General features: G+C 33.6%; 1 long non-coding RNA gene across 1 annotated transcript in view; it reads right to left on the bottom strand.

Moving 5' to 3' along the window:
- The window catches only part of LOC134470390 (uncharacterized), a 62,150-nt gene that overhangs the window by 18,529 nt on the left and 25,394 nt on the right, over positions 1-18,227 (bottom strand). The window contains exon 2 of the long non-coding RNA XR_010039242.1: positions 2,274-2,451. This is a non-coding gene — a long non-coding RNA (uncharacterized LOC134470390). The remainder of the gene's footprint in view (positions 1-2,273; positions 2,452-18,227) is intronic.

The raw sequence follows: 18,227 nt of genomic DNA, 5'->3' as shown, positions 1-18,227 counted from the left end.
AAATACACTTTGGGATAAAGTTACAAAACCTAATGGACTTATACTGGAGTTCCATCTAGTTTCTGAAGAGCAGCAGATACTTCCAAACTTAAAACATCTCAAAACACATCAAAAATAGAGAAGTAAACAAAATTTTATGAAACCAACAAAGCAGTAACTTTAAAATGTTTAGTAGTTATAAAGAAAAAAACAATAGACTTATTTTAATACCGAATATTAGTCATACATTTCAAACAATTAGAAAATATAACTCAACAATGCATTGAAAAGAGTTTCACATTATGTTAAATTAGAGTTTATTTTAGGAGCACACAAGTGTTTTCATGTTAGAAACAAAATCATAGCTTATTAAGCAAAAGGAAAAGGAAAGCTTTATGTCGGTTTACAATCTCCAAGGGTTCAGTATGTAATCAGTTGTCCTCATTGCTTTTATGCTTGTGAAAAGGAAGCACACCATGAAGGAAAGTGTAGTGAAAAAAAAAAAAAAAAACATGAAAGAGAGAGAAAAAAGGGGCAACACCCACCTTTCTTTCCCAGGCCAGGGCCCCAGTAACCTGAAGAACTCTTACTGGCTCCCATCACCTCCCCAAAATGCCACCTAGGGACCGAGTCTTTACAACATGTAGCATGAGGGACTCATAAGAACCCAGCTATAGCAGCCTGTCCCTAGCTCCCAAAATTCATGCACATCTCATAGGACAAAAAGTATTTTGTTTATCTGCAAGAATTCCCAAATTCTTAAATAATCCATAGTTGTGCAAATATGCAAGTCCAAGATTTCCTCTGGGCGGACAGCAAACCTTAAACTGTGGGACCCTGTAAAAAGTAAAGCATAAGTCATAAGTTTTGAAGATACAATAATAGCACAGGCCCAGGGTACTCATTCTTGGTGCAAAAGAGAGTAATAATGAAGTAGAAAGCAATTATCTCAGGGCAAGATCACAACCTACCAGGACAAACATTTGTCCTTGTAGTTGCTTATCTGGCAACCGGAACATACTGTAACTGAGGGTCCCAGGGGCTTGGCAGCCTCACCCCTATAGTTTTGCTTGTTGCAGTCCTCATGGCCACTCTTGGTTGGATTGCATGCTGTAAGCAGCTTCTCTCAACAGGCGTTCTTCTGTTCCCAACATGTCTTACCCGTTTGGTATCTCCACTGCAGCTTCAGAGTCACTCTCACAGCTTCATTATGCATCACTCTGGACGGAATTATTAACCAAGTTTTTGACAATGCAATTGTTGGCCTCTAAGTTTGCCTTTGGAAATCTCTATGTCGGCCTCCACAAACCCCTCTCTTGCATTTTGGGTGTCTACAAATCTAGCACCACCATCAGGTGCCAGTGAGAGCTGTACCAGACTCCATTTGAACCATGGTTGCAGTAATCTCTTGGTATACTGCTGGCCTAGTTGGTTCGGATGAGCAAGCCACTCTGTGGTTCTCTCCTCATAATACTCTACCATGAAAAGTCTTAGAACATGTTTGAATCTGTGCGTAGATTTTTGAGATTTCTTCTAGACCTCTTTCCTGTTATCTTGGTACAAAGCTCTTGGCTTCATATAAATGGTGCTAATTTAATCTCTTTAGCAATGTCATTTACCTAAGTTTTACTCTTACAAGTGCTTGTTCCTTTTCTAGCTGGGTGGTAAATACTTTTTAAATACCTTTTTTCTCTCCCTTTTGCTCCCAATTCTCACTTTAAATCTGGCAAAATCAGCTAGTAATACCCATGCTATAGCATGAGTGCTTTGCTGCCTTGAAATTTCCTTACAGAGAAAATCTAGCCCATCACCTTTAAACTCAGTCTTCCATTAAATATCAGAGCATGGGCAAAGTTTTCCAGTTTTTTGCTATATTGTAACAAGAATGACCTCCAGTCCAATTTCATTTTCACCGGTATCCTCATCAGCATAGCTTTTACTGTTTGCATTTCTATCAGCACTCTGATGGGTTTCTTCTGCAACCCATGAATTGCCTGTTAAATTCCACTTGGCCTTCTCTGACGCACCACTCAAAACTTTTCTAAACTCCCCCGTCAATCAATTCCAAATCTCCACATCAAGTTGGGTATAGCAAAAGTCACACACTTCCCCCTAGTAACTTTCTACAGCTGTCACCTTTCTGTCACTAAAAATTATACCTGAGATAATCAACTTATAGGGAGAAGATTTATTTTATGTTACTGTTTTGGAGGCTTTGATCAGCCTCTGCTTTTTTTCCTGTGGTAAGACCGCACATCATAGCAAAGACCACATGACAAACCAAAGCTGATTACCTCATGGCTGGACAGTAAAAGAACAGCAGAGGAAGAGGCTGAGCCCCACATCTCCTTCAAGGGAATGCCTCCACTGAGCAGAAGACTTTCCACATCTTCCAGGCCTCATTCCCAGTGCCGGTGTGCTGGAGACCAACTCTATCACACGTTTCTTTGAAGAATATCTAAGATCTAAGCTCTAGAAAGAACCAGATTTTAAAAAAATCTTTAAAAGTATGTATGATACATTATTTCACATGTGTGATTATATATGATTATTATAATTTTTTGTATAAATATAAAAGTAGTTCTTTGCATATGTGAATTTCTTTCCTATCATTAGGTCTATTTCACCTTTTCCTATTGTTTCAATGATAAAAGAAGAATATTTGCACAGTCATATAAATTACTGTGAATTAGTAACATACTCAGATCTCATAGAATATAAAGGATAAGAAAAGACGCTTTTAGCTGCTGACCTCTTAATGTTCTCAAAATGTCCACAGATTGTTCAGTATTATTAGATGTTCATTCAAAATTCTCACTTGCCTGGAGTATCTCTGATCCCTATTTTATCATCCCGCCTCTGTTCTGTGCTGACAGCTCTCGAGTTGAAATTATCTCCTCCTTGCAGTCAAATTTTAACAATCCAGTTATCTTTTTCTCTATTATTCATCTGTCTTAAACCAAATGAGAAGATTTTTTTTCCAGTGAGACTTACTCTCCACACTTGGTAAAAATGAAAGTAACTTTCTTTATTATGGAATTCAATTCAAATCAAAAAAGGTCTGAACCCCATTTAAAAGACGGTTTTGTAACTGAAGGCTAGAAAGTATTTCTTTATGAAATTGCATCACCTTAAAACAGAGGATGAGAGCCCTGAGAATAGCATTATGATGAATCTCAGAGGCACATTCCTAAATTATGGGAACACAGCCAAGATGCAGGGCACGAAGAAGGATCAGTGTGACAGGGGAGAAGAGTGGCACTTTGTCCCCAAGAAAGAAGTGGCCTCCCTCTTCATCTTTCAGTGTGGAAAAGGACATTATGAACAGAGACAATAGATAATGAACAGAGAGGGGAAAGGTGGGAATGACAGAAAAGAAATGAAACAAGAGAAAAAAATAAGATCATGCTAAAGTGGTAGTATAGTATTATACTGAACAGGGTGATTTGGAGTCTATAATGTGTTCCAGTGGTGTTTAATACATTCAGATTGTAAGTGCATTTTAGAAATGAGAGCTCTTCATCAGCTGAACAGGGGTGATCTGTACTAGACTTCACAAAATACAAATGCTTCCCATTTATGCCCTATGAGCACAATATATAACTGTGAGGATGCTTCATCAGGACAGTGAATGAGAAAATAGTAAATCAATAGTGTGACAGATGCAAGATATGCAACTGTATCTCCTGCTGTCCGAGAAGCACCTAGTTGTAACTTATCTGGTTATTAGTCAAAGCATTGCTGACACCAAAGCAGGAGAAAGGGAGGATATGCTGACTGTCTCCAGGACAGAGGGACTCTCAGGGAGTGACTGGACCTTGCTTCCAGAAAACTACATGGCACTCTCAATTTTAGAGATCTATTTGAAACTCAGAAGAAAATTAGATGAACACAACACCACTGTCAAATTTAGAAAGTTGTTTACATATCCTACAGAAAACATCAGCAGCTTTTGAAAGTTCACTTTAAATATCTACAGATTATATTTCCAGTTTAATACCTGGGGCATTAACCTCATTCATTTTATCAGCTTCAGAGAATTTCACTTTTGGAGCATAACAGTGCACTGAAAGTATGTCCTCTAACCTGTGCTATTTATGTATCATTTAATAGGAAATTTATGAGGTTTCATTTCTGGTTTCAAAGTAGATGTAAATTAGGACACAGAGTATTTACATTCTTTTATTTCTAAACCACATATGTAAAGTTTGACTTTAAAATGCCTCGGTGCTTGTCTGTTTCATAGAAGCTGTCTGTTTTTATATTGGTCCTTTGTATTTCTAGTATATTTGAAGTTCAAAATTTTAATTTCCTGTTAGGCAAGAATTAACTAAAAAAGTATGATTATGATGTCACTGAGGATAAAAGGATATTTTTCTTTACTTTTAACTCCTGAGACTTCTATAGATTTTCAGTGAAGTAGAATTTGTAACCATACCATCTTTAATAATTTTCGTATCTTGATTTAATTGCTAGTTAAATATTTCTAAGACCTTATGATTCTCAGAACATATTCTTAGGGAGAAGAAACCTGTGAATCTGTTTCCATTTTTGTTCATGCAGGACAGATTTGTTCAAAATGACTGTCCTATTTGTTGAGGATAGAGAATTATTTGTTTTCAGGAGGCAATAGCGTATATTTCATTTCCTTGACAAATATTTTACACTGCTTAAGTACTGTGAATCTATTTACATTTCCACAAATGATTCCTTGGGTGATGAAATGCAAATCTAATATTTAAAACCAATAGGCTTATAAAAGTTATGTCACAGTCATTTAATGATAGCTTTTGGACAAACCTACTTTGAATACAGATGCTGTTTTATGATGATAACCAACAGTAACTCCTGTAAATGAACCAGTATTTTCTGTGTACCAAAATATCTGAAACCATACCAATATATTTGAGGCAAAATATTTGATAAGACAGTAATCTTGGCACATGATAATTGTTTGACAATATATTGCCATAAAAGTATTCTCTTTCAGGAAATGCATTACCAAAAATTACCACATATCCTTCTAAAAAGATGATATTCTGTGTACTGTCCTTAGTACTGACACTGAGCTTGCATTCGTTGTTCAGACTCTGCTGCTTACAGTTATGACTCATCATTTTAGCCTTTGAGTAACTTGCTATAACCTGTTACTTCATTTAATCAGCATAAAGGATAGATAAAAGAAAACAGGAAACTAGATCTCCTGCAAATGAGAAAGTAACCAAAAGATGGAGGTAGGACAGAGGGAGTGCAGGGGATGAAAAAAGAATCAAGAAAACAAATATAAAAGCCTCCATTCAATCAACAAAATGTCTGTATCATGCCATTTCTTTTGAACTGCATAACAACTATGCCAGCATACCAAAATAATACTTAGAAAGGGTGTAAATAAATATGCACTTTTAAATGGGAAGGTTAAAGGTTAACAGGAAAGATTAACAGTTGGTTAACATATGATATGAATAAAACTCATATGAGCAGATACAAAAATACTTTGATGTGCTCTGTCGTATTTGAGACAATCTAAACTGTTTGGCTAACATCATCTGTAGGAATTTCAAATACCTAGGTCCCAGGTCCTGCTTCTGCCATTGTATGTGTAAGGATGACAAAGGACAAAGATTCCACTCCTGTTTCTTTCTTTGAAGAAGAGGTTCTAAACCTCAGAAGATCATTATAAATGTCAAACGAGATCTTATAAGTAAAAATCCCCTGTAAGCTGTGAAAATGTTAACAAATAGACAAAACCTACATTGTAATTCTCTGAAATTTTTCATCACCTTTTGTTGTCAACTTAGAAGGACAGAAACTCCAAAAAATATGATACATGGGAACCCTAAAGATTTCTGCAGAATAGAGAGCTCCAATTCAGAGTAAAACTTTAGGAATTAAAATATCATATCGAGAGATTTGCTTTGTAGTTTCTATCCCTTTTATAACACAATTTAATTTGTTAATTCTTATTTTCTTACAAAATATTTTAGGATATAAGTTTAAAAAGTGTTTTCCAATAGATTTTCAAAGTTCTACAAATTGAGCCCAACGTAGAATGATTTATACTCTTATTTTTTACACCCAGGTATTTGTAAATATGTATAAATCTACATGGTTCTATCCTAAGTAAACACAAGTGTGACTTATTTCTGGATTTTTAAATAATTTTTTTCTATAGCAAACATAAATTTACTCTATTTATTATGAAGAATAATTTTCTATCATGATTTTTATCAACTAAACTAATAAACTTCAAATAAAGATTTATTTTGTTTTTATCACATGCTTTAGTAAGATTGAACCACTGTTTACTTTTCAATTAAACAGCACAATACCATTAATATTAATAGAGAACTTCTTTAAACACTAGCATTGAATCATTTATGTCTTTTTAGTGCTAATATGAGACCAATCATTTTGAATAATTGCAAATTCAGAATCCAAGGTTGTGTAATAAAATCATTAATATATGTACACATTAATATATTAATGACTATTAGAGAATACTCCATAGTAGACATTGAGAAACATTATTTTCTGAGTCAATAATAATCTTAAAAGTATTTATATTAGCTTTCATATTTAAAGAGAACTTCAGGATTTTGAAATATTTAAAAAGTGATAAATACATTTCATACACTGAGATTTATTTATATTCTTTCAAATGTAATCATTCCATATCCATGGTTTCCTATTTATTTTATATTTCTCTTTTTATTTTTTCTTTACATTACTACTATTTTTCTAAAGTAAGAATTTCCACCATAACTTTTAAAATTATTTCTCCTTAATGAAGGAATAAAACATTTACTTTATAATCATTCACTGAGTACAAAAACCCAACATTTTCCCATATAGTGCTTCCCCTCTACCTTCTTCTCTCTTCAACATGATGAAGTTTTCAAATGTTATTACCTGCTCACTCTTCTGCCTTTCTCTCAGTCACACTCTTAAATTTGAGGCAAATGGAGCTTTACTCTGCTTTCCAACCTACAAGCCATTTCCAAGGCACTGCTTTAGTGAAATTATTTAGAACTTCAGGCACATGCCAATGTTGAAAAGTCTCTTATTGTGTACCTTTTTGTAACACCAGATAGTAAAGCAAATATTGCATGTTTTTAATGTCCTATTTGATTGTCCTTAATTATTTAAAAAATGAGAGAAAGATTGCTTATTCTATCTTTCCATTTCCTATTATGAGGACTTAAGTATTTTGTTCTTTCTGTCTGTCTCTCTGTCTCTCTCTTTGTCTGTCTCTGTCTCTCTCTCTGTCTCCCCCTCACAATCCTTTCCCTCTCTGTTGTGCTAAGAATTTAATTTAAGGCTTTGTATAAGCTAGACAGGCACTCTAGCACTGAGCTGCATCCAGCCCTTGAGAACTTTGTTCTAATTCACATATTTTTAATTGGTGAAATATATTTTCTTTAAGTATTTGAGACGATTCATGTTATTTTCTTGTTCTTACATATTTTAATTGCTTTTTTCATGGCAAGTTAGATATTTTCCTTAAACATTTAATATGTGTTCCTCTTAGTAGTCTGTTCTTATAGAGTTGAAAATGAGAGGTCTTAATAAGATTCACTAAGATACCCATTCTGGTTTGACTATTGTCTTCTTTGGAAGTCATGTAATGTTTACAATGCCTAAGTTTTATTGGTCTTGTTCTCTACTGTTTTGTCCAACTTTATAATATCTAACAAGATAGACAATTCTTTTTAAGGAAACAAGGGACAACGTTGATAACCATTGTTGATAAACTTGTACTCTGTTCTACACCATGTGCTACGTCTATCCTTGGTATTGACTGACAGCTTTGTTTTGCCATATTTGACTGTATTCTCCCCCCCCTCCAAAGAAAGTAATAAGCACTAAGGAGTAATAAAATCCCAGATGTGTAAATTTTGTTGTAAAAAAGAGAGGGAAAAAAAAAGAAAAAGAGCTCTAACGGATATAACAGCAAGTGTGTTTGGGGGTGTTAAATAGCTGACTTTATCAATGTTTTTGGAACATTGAACACAGCTGTTTGCAGTCTCCCTGTTTGAATATCCACCTTGTGTTCTTTGATACTGTGATTTGAGGAACTATTTTCAAGAAGATAGTGTGTAATCTACTAGCAGGTAATTTCTTACTGTTATGTTTTTTTGTTTTGTTTTGTTTTGTTTTGTAGTTCTGTATTGCGTGTACCCTTACGCCGCTTTGGTTTGTTTTGTGTTTTTCTCCTTTTCCTCTTAAATAAAAAAAAAGAAAAAAAAAAAGAAAATGAGAGGTCTTGGGTCGGGGATATAGCCCAGTGGCACAGTGCCTGCCTGTCAAGTGCAAGATCCTGAGTTTGATTCCTGGTACAAAAAAAAAAAAAAAAAAAAAAAAAAAAAAAAAAAAAAAAAAAAAACAAAAAAAGAAAGAAAGAAAGAAAGAAATGAGAATTCTGAAACAAGCCTATTTTTTTTCTATTTGCTTTGAAGCTCAACTTTTTGTCTCAATAAATGCAAGAAGTTTAGTAAGTCATACTTAAATTTGCACGGTATTTTTTCAGTGAAGCATAGAAGGTGGTAAGTAGAGATAATTAATGAGTCTGATTTCTAACTTGGAAAATTTTTTCTATCATGTCTTCAGTTATTACTTCTAGCACTTACATTGCTTTTAGAAATTATATTACTCTATCGTTAGCTCACCAAAATCAACTTTATATGTCATTTCTTTCTCTTTTTCCCATGGTTTTAAACTTTATATTGTTATTTTAACAATTTCTTGCAGTTAATTTTCCTGGCCAACTTTTAGATCTCAAGTGAATATTTTATTTTTGAATTATCAACTAAATATTTCACTTGACAAGTCACATTTTACAAATTTTATTTTGTTCTGTTTTATTTTGATTGTGGAACCTCCTTTTCGTCATGTAAGTCTGTCAGAAGAGGCTGCCAGTTAGCTCTGTTTTGACGGGTTAGGGTTGTTCTTTGTATAACAGCTAGCTATGTTTTGACATGTTACTGTCACGCTTACAGACTGGTCACTCTCCTTAGCTGCTTCCCAGTTTAGAAGTGTTGTGACTCATCTTGCTGAGCTCATAAATTTGAAGCTAGTTTTTGTTCTCAAGCAACACTCTTATAGGAAAGGTCTCTTGCCTTATAGATTATTAGTTTGTAAAAATCAGGTTGTTAAGGTTTGCTGACACTCACAAGGAAATGTCTGGTCTTCCTAAATTCGCTCCATCTTCATTCTGGTGAAGCTTGGCCTTGTTATTTGTTGGCCTCATGCCTGGAGAAATCAAATGTGTTTGGACAAGGAGAGGTCGCTATGGGTTCCCTGAGAACAATTAACTTCCCAGCATGCTCTGTCCGCCATAGTCTCTCTAGACATTTTATTACCCATCAAATGCAAGAAAATTAGACCTCACTTGACTAAACTGATCCTCAAAAGGCACAGGCTACCATGAGGCTAAAGAGAATGTGGTGAAGCTAAGTAGCGGAGGGGAATAAAAGTGTATGTTCAAAATTCATGTGTCCTATTTATTCCCAGAGCTCTCCCAAAGTGTTGAAAAGAAAAGGCCTGAGTTGTGTGATTTCTGTTAGTGTTAGTGTTCTATGCTTAATTGGGCCACAATGCTATTTGTACATACATATATAAATTTATTGGAAATAATTTAGGTATGTTGACCCTTTAAATAGGAAATATTTGTTTCCATTTTTTCCCTTTAAATTTTCTTTCAAAGCTTTCATAAATAAGGACAAGAAGAAGGATTGAAGGGAAATGAAAGGATTAAGAAAAAATGAATACAAAAGATATATCACATAAATGTAGAAGTTCCATATGATGAATGTTATCATTATGTATATTCAAAATGTGCCAATATGATTTTTAAATTTTTTAAAAATCAAGATTTTTCAGAGAATTTTATTTTTAAGTCATACAAAGATCTTTTGTTTTGCTTTATTTTCTTAAATTTTCCAAGTTTTGTAGCATATATGTGATCATCAATCAGCATTGCCAACTTGAATGGGTTAAGACACATCTAGTGGATTAGTAAAGTACACTTCTGAGAATGTACATGCTGGCCATGAGGGCATGACTTCGGAGTCTCTGTCTGGTCCCTGAGCCCACGTTCCTTTTTTTTTCTGCTGCTGTTCCTCTGCTTCATTTCTAAGGTACCACAGAGTAAAGTTTTCATCCACTACATACCTCTCTCATGAATTTCCACATTCAGTCCAGCAAACCATGAACAAAACAAATGAACCAAATTAAATCTCTCCTTCTTAAAATTGGGGGTTCTGGATATTACATAGCAGCAATAAAAACCAATACAGTTTACATATATATGTATGCATGTACATAGATATCAGATATTTAATAATAAAATATTAGCTGTTCAGAATATAGATGAGGATTTATTTTAACCTTACTCTTACAGTTTTTTATATGTAGCTCCAAGTAGCTCACCTTATGTGATTTGCCTTTAATGTTTCATACATATAGAAATATTCTAAAATTTTGTATTTTTTACTTATTTAAAAGAGTAGCAATTGCTACATTTTCATCTATTGATAAAAACTAGACCTTCTATTTTGAAGCCTAAACTACTAGTTTTATTTCTTATCAAATACAGCTGTGTTTTTCTTTGTCATGCATGTATGAAATTATACATTTCAGCAGTCTATTACAGAATGCTGCTGAAAAATATACTGTCTCAGCTGAACACAGCTCTCCCACTGTCCTGGAAATGAATGGATGGTAGCAACACTAAGTATGAAACTTAGAGTGTAACCAAATACTCCCAAGGTAATTAAAATCTAATGTCACCTTCTAACAAGTATAATATATGTTATGATTATAATATGTACGCAAATTCAGATTACTAATATTTATAGACATCTGTTCATTTCTAGAAATAAAGTAATTGTACTTTTGTTTAAAAAAGTAAAGTTTCATTTTTAAATCTATATCATTTAGGTTTTAAGGAAAAGAAAATAGTTTATACATTTAATCTGCTCATTCTTCTTTTAAAACTAAGGAAAGCCAAACAACAGTCTTATCCATTTAGTAGTAGCAATAAGGACTATCAAATTTCAGAAATTATCAAGGTATGTCTTTGAGTGGTAGGCTGCCAGTTTTCTTAGGCAATGAAGCACTCATTTGTGTTAATAGAACTCGAGATTTATAAATGCTTCCCTTCTATTTTAATTCTTATATTTTAAGGATTGCATTTGAAATTATTTAAGGGAAAATACTGTATCTGATTAAGTTTAGAATTATCAGTTTGGCTCAATGCTAAGATGATGAATAAATGCTAAGGGAACTTGTAGCTGGTTACAAGGAATCAGGAAAATGAATAGCGCAGTAGAGACACACAAAAATAAAACGAAATAAAAATTCCAAAATTCTTACATAAAACAAGGAAAAACAAAACAAAACAGAAAACCACATTCAGCTAGTTTTCAGAAACTATTCTAAAACATAAAAAAAGATTTTGTTGATTTTGTCTTGGATATGAACTCTCTGCTATATGTTAACATGTTAGATGCTTTAAATTAACCTGCCATTACCATAACTGTAGGGCCCAGGAAAACACAAATTTCAAAAAGAAGAAAGAGGAAAGAAATGTTACTTTCTGTGACATATCTAATAAACTGGACTGCAGAGATCTAAATAAAGGAGGGAGTATAATTTCTTCATACAGGCTAGACAAGGTTGGTTTAATTTCTCTTTTAAGTCTTTGAGGAAGTAAGGTTATTTTGTCTACTTTTTCTCACATAAACAAATGTAAAGTCTACAATGTTCAAGATTCCCACATGGTCCAAAGAGAAGCTTCAGACTTCACACTTGCTATAGACAGGGAGGAAAGAAGTACAAAAGGAACCTAAACTTCTCTTTCTCTTCAAGGACAACATAAACGTACCTTTTGAGCATCCCACCTTTGCAATATTCTGATACCAAAAAGAGACAGAGGAATTAAGAATACAACTAGCATTTCACACTACACCACAATTCAAAAACGACTATCTTGAACAGGCTCTTGACTCAGAACAGAATGTAGAAATTAAAAATAATACTTAGTATATGTATTATATACATATAATATATATACATTATATATCCATTCATTTGGCATATACTTTTGCAGATCAAATATTGGTCAAAGAATATCTTTACATAAGGACTGCTCTTGTTACAACATCGTTAGCTAGAGTAATATAGCTCACTTTTGCTAATGATTGAAAAGAACACCACCACCAAAATTTCAGCATTCTTGGATAATAATCTGATCTCTGATTACCTTTATTTGTCCAGCAATAGTATTTGCTAAGAATATAATTTGTCCATATTAAAGATTGTTTCAGTTTAAAATAAACTGGGGCTGGGGATTTAGTTCAGCGGCATAAACGCCTGCCTTGCAAGCAGGCAGTCGTGAGTTCGATCCCTGGTACCGATAAAAAGGAAAAAGACAAAAAAAAAAAAAAAAAAAAAAATCAGTTTAAAATAAACTGCATTCCCAACACAAGGCAGAGTTCATGTACATGTGACTTCTGCAGTCATCTGATACCTCCCTCAAAAGTGTCCCACCCTGGTTTTAACAGTGCTGTTTTAAGAAGATTTGGTAGCATTCTAATAGGTCTGCAAGTTTTTATTTTGCATGAGGAACTACACATTATGCAGCCAGTCCTGTTCCCACATGCCATAGCAAAAGCTTTCCGAAAGCAATCAAAAATGGTGTTTTTAAAAGCATGATATCCCAGGAATGAAAAATAATTTTGTACTACTGACTGTAGATTACATTACACATATGTATGATGTTACAGGTAACACTTACTAGACATTGGAAATAGCATACAATTTAGAAGTCACATAAACTGTGACCCTGGAGCTAATTAAATTTAGCATCTAATGGAGTGCAATATATTGACAGCTCACTAAAATGAATTAACAGAATCAGTAACTGCAGTATGTGAAAAGTAATAAAGTGCTGATATTTTTTTCTAAGCTCTTGGAGGATTATTATAAAATTGCTCCAGGCCACTCGGCTAATGTGCCTCACCCAATTACTATTCTTAAATCAGGAAGGATATGTCTATTTATTGAAAAGTAACTTACTTGTTATTGTTTCAAATTTTTATTCATTCTTAAGAAATTGGACAGTTATTAAATATTGAAATTGAGCAAGGCACATAATATTTGTCAGGTTAATAACATACAAAGTCTAATTTGCATTGTATTATCTCTGTTTTCAGGCACTTTTCATTTCTAATATGATGTTAGCGCAGAGAGCAGGAAACTATGCAACCTTCTTCAGATTTAATTTGTAAGGCTGAAATTTTCCACTAACAGTTTTATGGACAAATGTAGCTCCTTCACTTTACAGGAAAGATAATCCATTTGAAAATGTCTTCCTCACTGAAAAGTATATTCCAGATTGAACCCAACTGTTCAAAGAAATAAAAAAAAAAATTATAACAGTTACTTCCAATCAACTCATGTCATTGTACTATATACTATACAATAGATGTTGTTCCTGCCTTCTTTTATCCTCCAATTAAGGAAATTCAAAACAGTAAGAAAGAAAATAAAATATAGTGGTAGTAGTATATAGCAATGTAACAGCAAGACAGTCAGTGTATCTGAAGAAAGGATAAAAGAGAAATCCAAACTTCAAGGCTGAGAAATTAACATGGGTATTTAAATCATGTTAAGTAACTTATTGCAATGCCTATAAAAGGGTTAGGTTTAGACATTTTGTTGTACCTTAAATTTTCAGGTTTCATTTGTTTGGTTTTCCTCTGTCAGTTTTTGATACAAGGAGATCTTGTCTTAAAGTACCTAAATGTACAAGATCAATTTTGTAAACTTCAGAGTAATATTCCCCTTAGGTTCACCCAAAGAGGTCCTCCTGATTGTCAGTCAGTAAAAGGAAATACAAAATGTGCCTTAGCAAAGCTAAGAGTCCTCGTTTACTGTTGTCACATAATTTTGCAGGCCAGCTGAGAGTACAGACATGTTAATTAGCGTGACTGTGGTGATCATCTCAATAATGTGTATGTATATCGAACCAGCAAGCTCTATACCTTAAGTACACACTGTATTTATTTGACCATTATACATCAATAAGGCCGAGAAAAGAAAGCACAGAAAAAAGTTCAGTCTTGGCTCCAATTATTTGGCTAATTGACACAATCCTCTACTTTGTTTTATTAGTGAAGATGAATGCTGTAAAAGTTGATGATCTAGCAAAGAATGTTATTCTCATCTTGTACTAAATGGACACCAGCTAATGTAAAACTAAATGAATTCTGAAAAATGGAGCAGCAGGAGTCATGAAAGCAGAAAACTAAAATGATTAAAAGTAATTTATCAAGCCTAAAAAAAGTGTTGTTGTCCACAAAATTCTAAGGAAACTATTGTTTTTAAAGGAACTATCTCCAATCATGTCAAAATGCAATGTGTCCTGCAAAAATGTCACTTTATATAATATTTTTAAGTAGAAAAACTGTAACATTTTATGGTACCATATAAAGACACTGGTAAATGTTCCTTTGAAAACAAGGCAACGGGAACATACCTGTGTTCACTTCCATTATCTACTGAACCGAGAGACATAGAAATACTTAAATTTGTAGATTGTTATATTTTAGAACACTCATACCAAAGAAAATAAGAAATCTAGTACTGATACTTTATTTTTTGTAAGAAGAGGGATTAGGGGTCATAGGTAAAGGGAAGGTAGGGCTATGTAAGGTTAGAAGAAAATTATTAAACTAGTGTCATTATAAGATCATGAAGTTTATTTGAAGTTTATTTGTAAGGAGATAGTAAGTCAAACCTCCCTCTGTAATGATTTCTAAAATAAATATATATGCCCAACCTATCTAATGAACTCTGATCATAATTTCTGTGGAATTAACCAATATATTACCCTATTCATAATTAATCTCGTCCTAGATTATGATGCCTGTCCTAGGACATAATAACAGACGTAAGCGGCAGCTATATAAACTCAAAAAGCAGACTAGAAAACAAAAAGCTTCCAAAAAGCAAAACTAAAGGAAGTAAACAGAAAAAACAGGACAGGATAGGAAAGGAAAAAATTTGCATAGTGTTTTATTTTAAAAATGTGGAATCTTTGACTTTTTTTCTTCTAAAGCCTAGGGATCTTATTTTTAAAAACAACTTTTGTAGAAAAATCCTATCTTTTTCTGTCTCTGAACAATGAAAGCAAGATAGATTTATGGTAGCTGGAAGCAATCATACAGCAGAGCCTGTGGTCTATTTTGCTCACCAAGAAGAGAGGGATTCAGAATGACAGAAAGAGTGGCCTGCTCATTATTTCCTCATCTGTCCATTGTGACTGCGTAAGTCATAGCCATAATTGACAAAAGCTCTTCATGTTGGATTTAGCAAGCATTTGTGTCCTAAATGAAGTGGGAACTGAGAACATCTTTAGTCAAAAGATACCTTTTAAGCTCTCTAGCCCTGTCTTTCATTGGAGGCGAAAGTTTCTTCCCTGACTCCCCATAAATAATTCAAGTGTCAGGCAGCTCTGTTCATGGTAGGGCAGTTTGTGGAACCAGAATCTTCCCTCTTTTAACAACCAAACATTATACCTAATTTGGGTGACAGTAGCAACACAGAATTAGTTTTAATTTTTTCTTAAACTGAATTACTACAAACTTGTTCCACTGTATTCTGTTTGCAATTGTTTGTCCCTATACATACTCACACACCCAGTCTTTTGGACCACACCTACAAAAGCCTGCCTACCAAATTTAAATCCTGCTGGGCCACTTTTTCTTTCACATGCATTTTTTACACTTTTTAAATTGCTTTAAACTCCAAACATACCAGGACTAGGCAAGCAGATGCAAGTTTGAGCCCAGCCTGAGGAATTTAGCAGTTAAGCAAGTTACTGAGACCCTTTCTGAAAACATAAAATTACACAGGATTGGGAATACAGCTCAGTGTAAAGGCCCTGAGTATCCGAACCAAAAAATGTAAAAAAAAATATTTTGCCAAAGTATCATCCTACATATCTAGACAGTCATATGTCTAATACTTTTGGATCTTTTAAATCCACATGTTGTTTCTTTTTCTTCATAATATTTATCTGTATTGAAACAATCTTTAGTGATGAATTACTTTTTTTCTATCATCTTTCTACTAGAATGGATGCTCCATAAATATGAGACTTTGTCTGTCTTACCAACCACTGAGACCTATTACTAGAACACTTCCTGGCACATGATATGTATACAGTATTCATTTGTGAATTAAAAAATGAATATGTGTACAAATATATTTGATATCTGATATTCCACGGAGGAAACAGATTGTTCTTACACATGAATTATGAATTCAAACCAACCTACAGCACTCTTCTTCTTGTTGCAACTGCGAAGGGATCTCCTATTTCGGATCAATGCAGATAGTTCCATAGGCTTTGCAGTATACAATTCTGGATTGTTTAGAGAAACTATATTTGGTTTCATCTGTGTGCACTGAGCAATGCCAAGACCATGTCTCACTGTTCTTAAGAATAAATTCAAACTCCAGTGCCTGTCTTACTGAAACCTTAGTATCTTCCCGGACACTGTTTCTGCTTTATCTTTCCTCCTCTTCTCTCTTACATTTTCTCATTAAATACTCTGACTTACTTTTAGTTCCTTATGGTGCCATGATTACTCAGAGGATAATTTATGCTTCCTTCTAATAAATTAATTTCATCCTGTGGTCCTTTCCCATCTTATTTTTAAGCTCCCTTCTGTATCTTCTCTTATTTTTCTGTTTTCCTCCTATAGTAGTAATCTTTTCACTGGGCTTTGCATTGTTCATCTTTTCACTTCATCTATGAAATAGTGGCCATATTTGTCATACTTACTCTTGTATTTTGCTTTTATCTCATAAATTAATCAGGAGTCACAACTTGGTTTCCAAAGTAGATATATCTTAATGGCAGTTTTCCTGTATGTTTTCTATTTTGATATTGTCAAATTTGATAATATGCAGCTTCAAGTTATTTTAGATGGACTTTCACTTTGTGCTGAGCATGTAGAAAACAAAGGAACAATGTTCTTATATAGATATAAACTATAATATATTTCAGTGTCTTATTACTTTTATATTTAAGAAATCTAAAACTATTATTCTGTTAAATATGTGTGAACCTAGTCATATTCAAATCATTGTCTTGCTTCTGGTCATTTCAGTGTCTTACTTCAATTTTTATTTTGCAATGTCAATAGTAAACACATTTTTTTCCTTTAAATGATAATTTAATTATATATATATATGTATATAATGTGCATTTAAATGATAAGCAAAAAACTTTTTGAGACCCCAGTCTCAGTAGTCATATCAAATACATCCTACTTCTTACCATCAAGTGCTTTTTTTCTAATTTCATAGACTCAAGGAACTTAATGTTCTTATAAAAGGAATTTTTCTCCTGGTCATATCATTTAAATTTTAAAAGCAGTGTGATTATCACAGAAATATCAGTACCAGCCTTACAGTATACATTCAGAGTGATATTATTTGAGTTGACCTATTACTCAAGCAACTGACTCTCTCTAGATTTTTAAAGTTAGGTGGATTCATGCTGTTACTATAATCTGATTATAAGCTAAGACAAAATTTTAATTTATTTTAAATGGCAAAGAATTCAAAATGCAAATCATTGTCACAGTGATAGGATCAAATGCCTTTCAAACACAGAGCAGAGAAGGTAAGAATGATTTTCTTTGAGTTTTAACTTATAGGTATAAAATTAAGAAACAGATATTAAATCACAAAGTCGAGATGATCTTCTTAAGAAGCTCAATGAATATAAGAGTAAAATGAATGGCAAGAGAGGTATTAGACCTCTCAGAACCTGAGCAAAGAGTGGGGCAGGCTGAATGTGTGAGATAAACAGCCCTGAGAAGTCAGATGGAAATGGGGATGGTGTCTGAGAGCTGTAAAAAGATAGCACTCAGTCTAGCAGGAGAAGTCTAGGGATAAACTGTGATAAAGAGCTTAAAAAGGTGAACTGTCCATCAAGTTTGAGATGGCAGATGCCACAGCGTGTGAGTACTGAGTAGAATCATAGCATAAGACACAAGAGGATGCGATATAGAAATAAATAAATTATCTGGGGCTATAGAAAAGTTAAGAAAGTGCTTTGTGATTTACCATTTTATTTGGAAATAACAGCCTTAACAAGACAATGATGAATATTCTAGGACAAACATAAAGGGCATTATTAAAATGGTAGATATCAGTCTGGGGAATTGGAA

Source organism: Cavia porcellus, unplaced genomic scaffold (assembly GCF_034190915.1).
Source record: "Cavia porcellus strain 051 isolate PalLab524CR breed Dunkin Hartley unplaced genomic scaffold, mCavPor4.1 scaffold_14, whole genome shotgun sequence".
Classification (NCBI taxonomy): domain Eukaryota; kingdom Metazoa; phylum Chordata; class Mammalia; order Rodentia; family Caviidae; genus Cavia; species Cavia porcellus.
The sequence above is the reverse complement of the archived record's forward strand: the minus strand, read 5'-3'. Positions and strand labels throughout refer to the sequence as shown.